Source organism: Triticum urartu, chromosome 7 (assembly GCF_003073215.2).
Source record: "Triticum urartu cultivar G1812 chromosome 7, Tu2.1, whole genome shotgun sequence".
Lineage (NCBI taxonomy): Eukaryota > Viridiplantae > Streptophyta > Magnoliopsida > Poales > Poaceae > Triticum > Triticum urartu.
In genome coordinates this window covers 535,308,710-535,324,275 of record NC_053028.1, presented here as the reverse complement: position 1 = coordinate 535,324,275, position 15,566 = coordinate 535,308,710, and positions in this window count along the sequence as shown.

Here is a 15,566-nt window from a genome sequence, read left to right as displayed (position 1 = left end):
TGAAGAAGGCGACAGCGATGGCTCCACGGGGCGTCCGACGATGCACGGCTTGGCGGAGAGGTTGCAGACGAGGTGGCGGAGCTTTTGGACACAGCAGCGAGGCGAGGGGAGCACGGTGGACACGGCTATGGTGAGCGGTGGTGACGGCGGCGCTCGGGCGTGGGGAAGAGAGCGAGACAGGGGAGGAGGGAGAGCGAGGGAGAGGAGGAGAGGGTCGAGGGGTTTTCAGGGGGGTGCGTGTCGCCCTCGGATGCCTCCAGCGGCGAGCAGGGAAGCAGGAGGTGGCCGGCGTGTGCTCGCGCGCGGCGGCCACGCGCGCGTCCTCCTGGCGGGAGGAAGACGGCAGGGGAGGGGGCAGATGGGCTGGGCTGGCCAACTGGGCCGGCCAGGCCGCACAGTGTTGGGCCACCACGGGAGCTGGCCGCAGGTAAGGTTTTTTCCTTTTTTTTTCTTTTCTATTTTTCTGACATTTGTTTGGTTTAATAAAAATACTAAACCATTTTATTTTCTTATGCCAATTTTTGCAGGGGCTAGTGGTATTATTCCAGAGCTCCTCAACTAATGGCATAATTTTTGGACATATATTATATATATATATCATATATATATCCAAGCAAATAATTACTGGATTAATTCCAGAAGGTTAAAATAAATATTTATGAGCTCCTGGAAATATTTGTTTGAATTTTACTTCTGACCAATATTTTCAGAGAGCAACTGAACATTTCCTTGGACCTTTTTGGAGCAATTTTTATCTGGGTCATTTCCAAAAATGAATTCTGAGGGTTTCACAAATCCCCATTTCAAATTTAAATGGAATTTAAACATGATGCACAAATGAAGGGCTAGCCTAGGTCATACCAGAACTAGGGATGTGACACACTATGTTTGTCTATGTATTCACACATGTATTATGTTTCCGGTTAATACAATTCTAGCATGAATAATAAACATTTATCATGAAATAAGGAAATAAATAATAACTTTATTATTGCCTCTAGGGCATATTTCCTTCACATTTTATCAATGGTGACCTCATGCTCCTCGAGATGAGATTCTAACTCCTCAATGTACTTCTTGCCCTCAATGGCAATGGACATGATTTCCATGAAGTTGGAACGAGCAATTTTATTTTTATGAAGAGCTTTAAAAACCATTTCCCTCTTAATTTTTAAGGAGGCAACATTATCATTCTATTCATCATTATCCTCATCATCATTAGCATCAACATCATCATCAAGAGACATATTGGGTTTCAAAGTAGGAGATACCTTTGAAGCCTTAGCCATAAGGCAAAAAGCAATAGATGATGATGTAGGATCCCTTGAAGCACCATTTAAGACCACATCTTGTTCCATGGAGTGTTGAGTTCCCTCTACATTGTTAGCACAACAACTCGAGGAAATAGATACATTTTTATCATGGCAACAAGACATAGCAAGCATATCATCATGAGATTTGAGCAAGCAATTTCTACATGATATGCAAGGACTACCAACACAAGCATGTGAAACGTTTGGAGTGCTCGAAGTGCTAAAGTCCAAAGATGAAGCATTGCAATAAGAAAGTGATGAAGGATTATCAACAATAAGCCCACAATCGCTATTGCAATGAACACCACTACTCACTATGTCATTACCTTGTGGCAAACCACATGTAGGTGAAGTAGAAGAAGTTGAGAACACAACACGGCCGGAGGTGGAGGGAGAACAATCTTCCCCACAAAACTTGCACACGCCATATTTATCTTGAAGCTTTGTCCACAACTCATGAGCATCCCGGAACGACATGAGTTGAAATATAACTACATTGCTCAAAGCATCGAAAAGCACATTAGAAGCTTGAGAATTGAGATAAGAGTTTTTCTCATCCTCTAAAGATAATCTTTGGGGATCCTTTGGAGGAGAAAACCCCATATCTACAATTCTCTCTAAATTTGGGTCCATGACCCTAACGAGATTAAGCATGCGAATTACCCAAACATCAAAATTTGTGCCATCGAAACTAAGAGTGTCAGATGATCCTAATCCCCTAGTCGACATCTTTACTCTCTAGGCAGTTAAGCCTGACAATGAGAGACGGGGATCTGATACCAATTTAAAGATCATGGATGTCGCCTAGAGGGGGGTGAATAGGCGCTTTAAATTAATATAATTACCGTTTAGGCTTGAACAAATGCAGAATAAAACTAGCGGTTAATTTGTCAAGCACAAAACCTATGTCGGCGTTCTGGGAACGGGGGTCCCCAGACTTGCCTGCCTGCGGCGTGGCTCAAAGGGGGGCCCAGCACGGCCCATCTTCATCAACACAGAACCAAGACCCTCGCGAGGGGCCAAGCCTCGCGGGGCGGATGACACGGAGCTTCCTCAGGCATGGCCTCACCAGGCTGGCTCGTGAGGAGGCGAAGAGATCAAGGTGGGGTACCTCACGAGGTGCCCGTGATGCAAGCCATGACGACCAAGGGCGCCAAGCGGGCGCCAGCCCGTGCAGTGTCCTCCTTTCCCCTTTGGTGCAAAGGGGGCAAGCGCAGCCGCGGAGTACCGAGGCATCAGGCAAAAGTTTCCGTTTCGGTGCAACAAGACCAAGACCAGGAGGACCATAAGACAGAGGTCATCGTGGAGCCCAAGACGGCATCACCACCACAGCTTTGTGCAGGCGAGGACCAACTTTAGTCAGGATAAGTGTACTAGATGTTCCCCTTCAAAGTGGCCAATTGCTGGCGCCCTTCCCGCTCAATATTTGGGAAGAGGCCCAGGGCCATTGCCTATAAATAGGACCAGCCACCCACAAGGATTGGGGGTTCGGGTTCGAGGTAAAAGGAAGGTTAGAGACAGAGATCGAGGATCAAGGATCGGATCGAAATCAGAGAGAGAAAAGGGTGACTGAACTCCTCCTAGCAGTTCGTCCCCCCAGCAAAGAGCAGACCCTCGCGAGGCTGTTCTTCCTTGTATTGTTCATCATCATCAGCCCAAGAGGCAATCCACCACACCACACACTGGAGTAGGGTATTACACCACAACGGTGGCCCGAACCAGTATAAACCTTGTGTCTCTTCTGTTGTTCTTTCCTTAGCTTAGATCTTAGCGAGGTGGAGGGGTGCAGGTAGGTAGGAGGCGAAACCTCCGCGCGCACCCCAGTGTTCGAACCTCAAGGGTCTGCCGGAGCCCGAAATCTGACATTTGGCGCGCCAGGTTGGGGTGCGCCGGAATCCACCTTCTACCGCTTCGTGCCCCGTCGCGTCGTCATCACCATGTCCGGCGACCAGGCGGGCAACCCAGATCCATGGGCGGCATGGCCCGCCCGTGCAGAGCCGCTCGCCTCGGGCAACCCCGCGCCACAGGCAGCTCGCGGTCCGCAGGGCGCTGCGCGGCGTGGGAGACGTGGACAGGCTTCGACAGCTCTCACACCGCGGCAAGCGCGGTCGGCATGAAGGGCCTCCAATCACGCAGCGACCACGACACCGTACACCCGCCAGGAACAGGCGAACTCGAGGGCCGCGCTCACGGTGGCCCGAGAGCTGCTGCAGTGCAGGCTGCTGGAGGGCGGCCGCGACGTGCTGCTGGAGCGGGTGGCAGAGTTCCTGGGCTTCGCCGCCTCGGGGGCTCACCCCTTCTGCACCCAGCTCCCATCTCAAGCCCAGGGCGGCCCGCGCGGGGGCTCCACGCGCACCCGCGGGCTACAAGGCTACTCCAATGCTAGCGAAGCTGCCGGCACCGGACCGGCAGCGGTGCTACCCCCGCTTCCGGTCCGCGAAGAAGAAGGACTCGACGCGACCCGCGGCCGCAGTAGACAGCTGCGCTACCACCCCATGGTGGGCGCGTCAAGCAGAGTTGCGTGGCACGCGGAGCACTACGGCATGGCCTTCGGGATGACGGCGCCGGAAGAATATGTGCCCCTCATGATGGACCATGGACACCCTTACCAAGGCGAACAAGGCTCGCTCCTCAGCCCGAGCTGGGGGGACGAGGAGCCAGAAGCTGAGCCCTTCCAGGAGCCCCGGGACGGTCCCACTGGCCACGCTGGAGGCAACGATTATCGGGTACCGCTAATTCCTCAAGAGCAAGCATACGCTAATCATGGATCGCAGGAGGTGCAGGTCACCACAGCGAGCAGCAGCCCCGCTCCCACAGTCTCCTACCCCTCGGGAGGAGGGCGAAGGGGGCTGTAGGAGAGGGGCCGAGATCCGACATCACCACCGCGGCGTTTGGAGCAAGGTGTTCATAGGAGGTAGGCCCTCTGCTGGGGAGGTGCCTCAGGGCCTGCCCCTGGCGGAGGACCCGTGGTCATCGGGGGAACCGCTGGCGACCGCTCTACCCATCGGCGGCGTCCTGGTTTCCGGTCGTCGTTGATGGCACTAGAGTGTGGCACAAGGCGGGGCCCTCGTCTGGCGATATGAAGCAAGGCCGGTTCCTATGAAGAAGGCCCAGTGCCTGTGAAGCTCGCCGCCCCGTGACACTCTCACGTAATAATGAGTGGGCCTGTACACGCCCCAGAGTCTCAGGGGTGTCGGCCTCAGGCCCTGGGGCTCCCTCCCACGCCCAGTGGCAGCACTTAGCTCTGTGCTGGTGAGAAGACGTCCAAGACTAGATTAGGTGCCGGACGCGGCCTTTTGTCTGCTTTCGTTGCTTTTCCCTTTGGTTGTCGCTTTCCCCCACTGGATTCAAGTTGGATCCGAATTTGAGATTTGCGTGTGTTCGGGGAAGGGGTGCTTAGTCTCGTTCGAGCAATTCCTCGCGTTTTGGTTACCACTTCGCCTCAGCTGCCTCCCCTCGTGAGCCCCTCGCGAGCCGGGTCAGGCCCAGCTTGCACGCAGCCCAGACTGCCGCTGCCGCGTCCTCTCAGGAGGGTGCTTTACTGCAGGTCCTACGGATTCAATCAGGGGACACTCGGGACACCACAGCCTCCCACAGGCTACCTCAGGGCCAGCACGGGACAAAGGTAAACTGGCCGACCAGCGCGTCGCTTAAGCCAACCACTTGGCGCGGGCGCATGGGCAATGTAGCGTCTACTAATACGATGAACACAAGTTTTACATGAGGGGCTCCCCCTCCAAAATGCTCTCACAGCCATCAGGCCAAAACATCAGTTCTATTCACGCAGGGTAAGGAAGCAGGAACGATGCGCAATCAATCGGATAAATCCCCCAATGCGTCCTCAGGAGCACCACCCGAGCCGTTGCTGGCGTCGCTGAACTCGCCATCGCTGTCCGCGTCGCCGCCAGCGGCGTCGGGGCCGTTCGCCACGCCGCCCTCATCGGCAGCCACGATCACGCCGTCGTTGTCTGAAGCGAAGGCCCTGATAAGAGCATCCACATTGTCTTCCACCTAGTGCGCCAGGTCGTCTCGGACAGCCTGGGGGACTGGGGCGATGGCGGCGTCGAAATCGAAGTGGGGATCCATGTTCCGGAGATGGCTGAAGACGCGAGAAAAGGCGCGCCCGAGAAGGGCGCGGCTCCTCTCCTCCACCAACCTGTCAGCCCTGACCGACCGCGCCTCCAGCTGCGTCACCACATCGGTGAAGAACTGATGATTGCCGGCGTAGTTGACTGTGTGCGGCTCGCCAACAGCCGCCTCGCAGATGTTGCCCAAGGCTGTGTTGGCTCTCTCCCGGAGCGTGGTGAGCATGGGGCCGTGCTCATGCTCCAGGATCCGCCGCTGACGTATCTCGTCTGCATTCTGGCGCGCGATGGCCTCAGCCTCCTCCACCCGCTGGTGAAGAAGGAGCACCTCGGCCTAGGAGGTGGTTAGCTCACCTTGCGCCACCTCAAGGGCGGCCCGGAAAGCATCGGCCCGCCGCGTCGCCTCCTCCAGTTTGGCCCTCAAGGCGGCGGTCCTGCCTTCAGCCTCGGCCCGGATCAACCCCAGCTTCTCCTCGAACTCGTGCTCGAGGTTCAGACGCGGCATCGCCACCCGACGTCCGACCTCCTCCAGGACACGGGCTTCCTGTGCAGCGACATCATCCTCCACCTACGTCACCAAGCGCTCCCTCGTCTCCAGACGCTCGTACTCGCGGGTACGTTTGGGGGCTTCCAGCGTCAGCGCCTCCTCGCGCTTCTGGAGCTCTGCCGGGTCGCCAGAGGCCATCTTCATCGACGCGAGGGCTGCCTCGCGCAGCTCCACTTGCTCCTCCAGTGAGTGGCACCAGGCCAGGAGCTCCTGAGCCCGCTCTTCCGCCGCCTCTCGCCACCGGTCGGCTTCCCAGGCCTCCTCAGCGGCCCGAGATTGGGCCTCCCGAGAGGCCACCAGCGGCGCCTTGGCCTCTGCGTCGTCAAGATCGCGCTGACGGCGCGCAAGGGCGATGGCGCCCTCCAACTCGCGCCTCTCTGCAGCCAGGCGCAGGCCCTCGGCCTCAAGGCGCGCGTCTTCATCAGCAAGCTCCTCACCAAGCAGGCTCACCGCGTCAGCCGCCCTTCGAAGGAATCCTTGGCGAAGAGCGCGACGCTCCCGGGCGCGCTCGAGCACGTCTTCCACACCATCATCTGCCCCGAGCAAGCGCCGGGGGCCACGAATCAGCACTCCCCCTCCGGGCAGGGGGCTGGGGGCTGGCACCCTCGCGACGGCCGGGCATGTCACGCCAGAAGCCCGGCCTAGAGCCGGCCCGTCCCCAGATGAAGAGCGCAGGGAGCGCCTCAGCCAATCGCAGTCCACGACCAGGCGAGAAGCCCACGGCAGGCTGGCTATGCCACGAGAAGGCCCGCGAAGGAGGGTCGCGAGGTGCGTAGGGCCACGATGCGCCTCGGGACGGTTCGCCTCTCCGATCGCCCTCACCACAAGGGCTCTGCTGCTCGGAGCGCTTGAGGACGGTGGAGGGGGCGAAGCTAATGGGGACGGCACCTCAGCCGTCTCCGCGAGCTCGGCTGGAAGGGGCCTGCGGAGAAAGAATCAGTAAAAGCAACAGAAGGATCGGGAGCCGGGAAAGGAGAAGGCTTACTCATCAATGGCGAAGTACTTACTACGCTTCAGCAGGCGACAAGGGTAATCGTCGCCCAGGGCCTCCCTTCTCTTCCGGAGGGCCTCAAAGTCCACGCGGAAGCGGCCCAAGAGTTGAGCGCAGGGATCAACCTTCGACGAAGATGGAGCGTCAAGGCGATCTGCATCAGGGGCGCCTGCCTGATGCGCGCTGCCAATCGCCTCGCCAGGAGAAGCAGCTGGAGCCTCAGGGGCCTCGGTCGTAGGCGCTGAGGGCAGCTGCTTGTCACCCTCAGCCTCAGCGGCACGGGCCCCAAGAGCTGCTCCCTCATGAGCATCGCCCGGTGCTGTCACCCCGCCGGGAGCCCCCTCGGCCTCTGGCGCCTCATGCCTCCCTGCTCCGCCATTTGAGGAAGAGTCGCCTTGGCCGACTGGAAGGGCAGTCACCATCACTGGGTTATCACGAGGCCCCTGGAGGCCGGCAGGGCGCGGCCCCCACTCATCAAAGACAGGCATCTGGTTCACAAAATCGCCCTGCTCTGGCAGAGGTACAGCAAGGCCCATCCCTGCTGGATGCTGCCAGGGTTGGGGTCCCCAGTCAGGGTCAAGAGGGCTGTCCTCAGCACTTCAGGCGTCAGGTCCTCTTCCTGGAGCCTCATACGATCATCGCGCCCGCAGAAGGCCCACATCCGGCGGGAGTGGCGTTGGAGAGGAGCAACACGGCGTAGCAGGAACTCCTTCACCACCTTGGACGCTGTCACGCCAAGCGACCTCAAGAACACGAAGCAGTGCCAGACGAAGACGAGCCGGGGGCTCTCAAGCATCTCCTGGCCCCAGCCCGAATTGGGGACAGCACGCGAAGTTGGCTCTATAGCAGGGGGCTGGGCACCCCTGCATCCACATACAGCCACCGCTCATGGAACCCAGCCGCGGGCAGAGGGAGCTTGAATTCAATCCCAGAGGCCGCTGTCTCAGATGCGGCAACGAAGCTCACGCACGCCCAGCATTGGGTAGGGTCGACAAGGCGCAGCGAGAAGAAGTGGCGCAGCAAGGCAACCGAAGGGAGGAACCAGACCCGCCCATAGGGCATCAGCAAAATACGGGACCTCGGTGACTATCCTGTTGATGGAGAAGTGGGACGCGGGCCAGGCTGTCGTCCTCCCGCATTCGTTGAAGATAGTGGCCAGAGCCGAGCTGACCTTGCCCAAGCCCTCGGCGGGGGCCGCCAACGGCGGCGGGCAAGGCGGAGGCACGGGTTTCTTCCCTCTCCCCTTCTTCGTCGGAGCCATGGCGATGGGAAGGGGGGGAAGGTTCGAGATGGGTCGAAAACAGAAGCTGGAGTTCGGGCGGAGGAAGGGCAGAGGGCGTTCGAGCAACAGAAAGGGGAGCGGCTATGTACGACTGCGAGTCCGCCTAGCATGGCGCAAAATAAGGGGGGCATGGGGGAACAGTGCCGCCCACGTCCAATCGACCGCCACGTGGCGCCCAAGGCCGCAGGCTGTTAGGGCCTGCGGCGCTTCGCTCTTGCCCTTCCGCCTCCCTGCACGGCCAAGTCCGAGCGCGCCTTGGGCCCGGGGGCTACTGTCAGCGTTCTGGGAACGGGGGTCCCCAGACTTGCCTGCCTGCGGCGTGGCTCAAAGGGGGGCCCAACACGGCCCATCTTCATCAACACAGACCCAAGACCCTCGCGAGGGGCCAAGCCTCGCGGGGCGGACGACAAGGAGGTTCCTCAGGCACGGCCTCACCAGGCTGGCTCGCGAGGAGGCGGAGAGATCAAGGTGGGGTACCTCATGAGGTGCCCGTGATGCAAGCCATGACGACCAAGGGCGCCAGGCGGGCGCCAGGCGGGAGCCAGCCCGCGCAGTGTCCTCCTTTCCCCTTTGGTGCAAAGGGGGCAAGCGCAGCCGCGGAGTACCGAGGCATCAGGCAAAGGTTGCCGTTTCGGTGCAACAAGACCAAGACCAGGAGGACCGCAAGACGGAGGTCATCGTGGAGCCCAAGACGGCGTCACCACCAGAGCTTTGTGCAGGCGAGGACCAACTTTAGTCAGGATAAGTGTACTAGATGTTCCCCTTCAAAGTGGCCAATTGTTGGCGCCCTTCCCGCTCAATATTTGGGAAGAGGCCCAGGGCCATTTCCTATAAATAGGACCAGCCACCCACAAGGATCGGGGGTTCGGGTTCGAGGTAAAAGGAAGGTTAGAGACAGAGATCGAGGATCAAGGATCGGATCGAAATCAGAGAGAGAGAAGGGTGACTGAACTCCTCCTAGCAGTTCGTCCCCCCAGCAAAGAACAAACCCTCGCGAGGCTGTTCTTTCTTGTATTGTTCATCATCATCATCCCAAGAGGCAATCCACCACACCACACACTAGAGTAGGGTATTACACCACAACGGTGGCCCGAACTAGTATAAACCTTGTGTCTCTTGTGTTGTTCTTTCCTTAGCTTAGATCTTAGCGAGGCGGAGGGGTGCAGGTAGGTAGGAGGAGAAACCTCCGCGCGCACCCCAGTGTTCAAACCTCAAGGGTCTGCCGGAACCCGAAATCCGACAACCTAAAATGACTAGGCTCGCCTATGTGCACCAACAGCTTATGCTAAGAAAGATATACAACTAGGTGATAGCAAGATATATGACAAGAAACAATATAGCTATCACAAAGTAAAGTGCATAAGTAAAGGGCTCGGGGAAGAGATAACCGAGGCATGCGGAGACGATGATGTATCCCGAAGTTCACACCCTTGCGGATGCTAATCTCCGTTTGGAATGGTGTGGAGGCACAATGCTCCCCAAGAATCCACTAGGGCCATCGTAATCTCCTCACGCCCTTGCACAATGCAAGATGTTGTGATTCCACTAAGGGACCCTTGAGGGTGGTCACCGAACCCGTACAAATGGCAACCCTTGGGGGCGGTCATCGAACCCATACACTTTGGCAACCCTTGGGGGCGGTCACCAGTACCCGTCAAATTGCTCGGGGCGATCTCCACAACCTAATTGGAGACCCCGACGCTTGCCCGGAGCTTTACACCACAATGATTGAGCTCTGAACACCACCAACCATCTAGGGCGCCCAAGCACCCAAGAGGAACAAGCTCAAGGTTGATGACCCACAAGTATAGGGGATCTATCATAGTCCTTTTGATAAGTAAGAGTGTCGAACCCAACGAGGAGCAGAAGGAAATGATAAGCAGTTTTCAGTAAGGTATTCTCTACAAGCACTGAAATTATTGGTAACAGATAGTTTTGTGATAAGGTAATTTGTAACGGGTAACAAGTAATAAAAGTAAATAAGGTGCATAAAGATGGCCCAATCCTTTTTGTAGCAAAGGACATGTTGGAAATATGCCCTAGAGGCAATAATAAAATGGTTATTATTGTATTTCCTTGGTCATGATAATTGTCTATTGTTCATGATATAATTGTATTAACCGGAAACCGTAATACATGTGTGAATACATAGACCACAACATGTCCCTAGTAAGCCTCTAGTTGACTAGCTTGTTGATCCATAGATGGTCATGGTTTCCTGACCATGGACATTGGATGTCATTGATAACGGGATCACATCATTAGGAGAATGATGTGATGGACAAGACCCAATCCTAAGCCTAGGACAAGATCGTATAGTTCGTCTACTAAAGCTTTTCTAATGTCAAGTATCATTTCCTTAGACCATGAGATTGTGCAACTCCCGGATACCGTAGGAATGCTTTGGGTGTACCAAACGCCACAACGTAACTGGGTGGCTATAAAGGTGCACTAAGGGTATCTCCGAAAGTGTCTGTTGGGTTGGCATGAATCGAGACTGGGATTCGTCACTCCGTGTAAACGGAGAGGTATCTCTGGGCCCACTCGGTAGGACATCATCATAATGTGCACAATGTGACCAAGGAGTTGATCATGGGATGATGTGTTACGGAACGAGTAAAGAGACTTGCCGGTAACGAGATTGAACAAGGTATCGGGATACCGACGATCGAATCTCGGGCAAGTACTATACCGGTAGACAAAGGGAATTGTATACGGGATTGACTGAATCCTTGACATCATGGTTCATCCGATGAGATCATCGTGGAACATGTGGGAGCCAACATGGGTATCCAGATCCCGCTGTTGGTTATTGACCAGAGAGATGTCTCGGTCATGTCTGCATTATTCCCGAGCCCGTAGGGTCTACACACTTAAGGTTCGATGACGCTAGGGTTATAGGGAAAGTATGTATGCGGTTACCGAATGTTGTTCGGAGTCCCGGATGAGATCCCGGACGTCATGAGGAGTTCCGGAATGGTCTGGAGGTGAAGATTGATATATTGGACGAAGGGTTTTGGAGTCCGGAAGTGTTCCGGAGGTACCGGGTGATGACCAGCATGACCGAAAGGTGTTTCGAGAGCCCCGACAAGTGTTGGGGAGCTTCATGAGCCAAGGGAAGGGGGCAAACCAGCCCACTAAGGGGCTGTGCGCCCCTCTCACCTATTCCCACGTGACCAGGGGGTTTGGGGCGCCCCATCTAGGGTTCCCACCTCCTGGCTTGCGGGCCAAGTCACCCAAGGGGGAGATCCCATCTGCCCTGGCCGCCGCCGCCCTAGGGGAAACCCGAGGGCGCATCCCCTTGCCCTTGCCCCTATATATAGTGGAGGTTTTGGGGCTGCACAACACACGAGTCTCTCTCTCCCAAGGCGCAGCCCTAGCTCTCTCCCTCCTCGTCTCTCGTAGTGCTTGGCGAAGCCCTGCTGGAGTACCGCGCTCCTCCACCACCACCATGCCGTCGTGCTGCTGCTGGACGGAGTCTTCCCCAACCTCTCCCTCTCTCCTTGCTACATCAAGGCATGGGATATGTCATGGGGCTGCACGTGTGTTGAACGCGGAGGCGCCATTGTTCGGCGCTTAGATCGGAATCGACCGCGATCTGAATCGCTACGAGTACGACTACCTCATCCGTGTTCTAGTAACGCTTCCGCTTAGCGGTCTACAAGGGTATGTAGATGCACTACCCTTCCCCTTGTTGCTAGATTACTCCATAGATTGATCTTGGTGATGCATAGAAAATTTTAAATTTCTGCTACGATCCCCAACAGTGGTATCAGAGCCAGGTTTATGCGTAGATTCTATGCACGAGTAGAACACAAAGTAGTTGTGGGCGATGATTTGTTCAATTTGCTTGCCTTTACTAGTCTTATCTTGATTCGGCGGCATTGTGGGATGAAGCGGCCTGGACCGACCTTACACGTACACTTATGTGAGACAGGTTCCACCGACTGACATGCACTTGATGCATAAGGTGGCTGGCGGGTGTCTGTCTCTCCCACTTTAGTTGGATCGGATTCGATGAAAAGGGTCCTTATGAAGGGTAAATAGAAATTGGCATATCACCGTTGTGGTTTTGCATAGGTAAGAAACGTTCTTGCTAGAAACCCATAGCAGCCACGTAAAACATGCAACAACAATTAGAGGACGTCTAACTTGTTTTTGCAGGGTATGCTATGTGATGTGATATGGCCAAAAGGATGTGATGAATGATATATGTGATGTATGAGATTGATCATGTTCTTGTAATAGGAATCACGACTTGCATGCCGATGAGTATGACAACCGGCAGGAGCCATAGGAGTTGTCTTAATTTATTTATGACCTGCGTGTCAATGAAAACGCCATGTAATTACTTTACTTTATTGCTAACCGTTAGCCATAGTAGTAGAAGTAATAGTTGGCGAGGCAACTTCATGAAGACACGATGATGGAGATCATGATGATGGAGATCATGGTGTCATGCCGGTGACGATGGTGTTCATGTCGTGCCTCAAAGATGGAGATCAAAGGCGAAAGATGATATTGGCCATATCATGTCACTTTATGATTTGCATGTGATGTTTGTCATGTTTACATCTTATTTGCTTAGAACGATGGTAGCATAAATAAGATGATCCCTCGCAATAATTTCAAGAAAGTGTTCCCCCTAACTGTGCACCGTTGCTAAGGTCTGTTGTTCCGAAGCACCACGTGATGATCGGGTGTGATAGGTTCTAACGTTTGCATACAACGGGTGTAAGCCAGATTTACACACGCAATACACTTAGGTTAACTTGATGAGCCTAGCATGTACAGACATGGCCTCGGAACACGGAAGACCGAAAGGTCGAACATGAGTCGTATAGTGGACACGATCAACATGAAGATGTTCACCGATGATGACTAGTCCGTCTCACGTGATGATCGGACACGGCCTAGTTGACTCGGATCATGTATCACTTAGATGACTAGAGGGATGTCTATCTAAGTGGGAGTTCATTGAATAATTTGATTAGATGAACTTAATTATCATGAACATAGTCAAAAGGTCTTTGCAAATTATGCCGTAGCTCACGCTTTGGTTCTACTGTATTAGATATGTTCCTAGAGAAAATTTAGTTGAGAGTTGACAGTAGCAATTATGCGGACTGGGACCGTGAACTGAGGATTGTCCTCATTGCTGCACAGAAGGGTTATGTCCTTAATGCACCGCTCAGTGTGTTGAACCTCGAGCATCGTCTGTAGATGTTGGGAAACATCTGACATACACGTTTGATGACTACGTGATAGTTCAGTACGTAATACTAACGGTTTAGAATTGTGGCACCAAAGACGTTTTTGAAACGTCGCAGAACATATGAGATGTTCCAAAGACTGAAATTGGAATTTCAGACTAGTGCCCACGTCAAGACATATGAGACCTCTGACAAGTTTCTTAAGCCTGCAAACCAAGGGAGAAAAACTCAATCGTTGAGCATGTGCTCAGATTGTCTGAGTACTGCAATCGCTTGAATCGAGTGGGAGTTAATCTTCCAGATGAGATAGTGATGGTTCTCCATAGTCACTGCCACCAAGCTATTGGAGCTTCGTGATGAACTATAACATATCAGGGATAGACATGATGATCCTTGAGCAACTCGCGATGTTTGACACCGTGAAAGTAGAAATCAAGTAGGAGCATCAATTGTTGATGGCTAAACCACTAGTTTCAAGAAGGGCAAGGGAAAGAAGGGATACTTCATGAGACGGCAAATCAGTTGCTGCTCTAGTGAAGAAACCCAAGGTTGAACCAAACCCAAGACTAAGTGCTTCTATAATGAGGGGAACGGTCACTGAAGCAGAACTACCCTAGATACTTGGTAGATGAGAAGGCTGGCAAGGTCGATAGAAGTATTTTGGATATACGTCATATTATTGTGTACTTTACTAGTACTCCTAGTAGCACCAGGGTAATAAATACCGGTTCGGTTGCTAAGCGTTAGTAACTCAAAATAAAAGGCTGCGGAGACTAGCTAAAGGTGAGATGACGATATGTGTTGGAAGTGTTTCCAAGGTTGATGTGATCAAACATCGCACGCTCCCTCTACCATCAGGATTGGTGTTAAACCGAAATAATTGTTATTTGGTGTTTGCGTTGAGCATAGACATGATTGGATTATGTTTATTGCCACACGGTTATTCATTTAAGGAGAATAATGGTTACTCTGTTTATTTGAATAATACCTTCAATGGTCTTGCACCGAAAATGAATTGTTTATTGAATCTTGATCGTAGTGATACACGTGTTCATGCCAAAAGATATAAGATAGTAATGATAGTACCACGTACTTGTGGCACTGCCATTTGAGTCATGTTGGTATAAAACGCATGAAGAAGATTTTTGGACTCACTCATTTTTGAAAAGATTGAGACATGCGAACCATGTCTATTGGTAGATATGCATGAGGAAACTCCATGCAGATGGATCGTTTGCACTCACTTGATTTTGAATCACTTGAGACATGCAAATCATACCACATGGCCAAGATGACTGAAAGGCCTCGTTCTCAATGAGATGGAACAACAAAGCAACTTGTTGGAAGTAATACATTTTGATGTGTGCAGTTCAATGAGTGCTGAGGCACGCAGTGGATATCATTATGTTCTTACTTTACAGATGATTTGAGTAGATGCTGAGTATATTTACTTGATGAAACACAAGTCTGAATTATTGAAAGGTTTAAGTAATTTCAGAGTGAAGTTGAAGATCGTCGTGACAAGATGATAAAATGTCTATGATATGATCATAGAGATGAATATCTGAGTTACGAGTTTGGCACACAATTAAGAAATTGTGGAAATTGTTTCACAACTAATACCGCCTGGACCACCATAGTGTGATGGTGTGTCCGAACATCACAACTGCACCCTATTGGATATGGTGCATACCATGATGTCTCTTATCGAATTACCACTATCGTTTATGGATTAGGCATTAGAGACAACCGCACTCACTTTAAATAGGGCACCACACAATTCCGTTGAGATGACACCGTATGAACTATGGTTTAGAGAAACCTAAGCTGTCATTTCTTAAAAGTTTGGGGCTGCGATGCTTATGTGAAAAAGTTTTAGGCTGATAAGCTCGAACCCAAAGCGGATAAATGCATCTTCATAAAATACCCAAAAATAGTTGGGTATACCTCCTATTTCAGATCCGGAAGCAAAAGTGATTGTTTCTAGAAATGGGTCCTTTCTCGAGGAAAAGTTTCTCTCAAAAGAATTGAGTGGGAGGATGGTGGAGACTTGATGAGGTTATTGAACCATCACTTCAACTAGTGTGTAGTAGGGCACAGGAAGTTGTTCCTGTGGCACCTACACCAATTGAAGT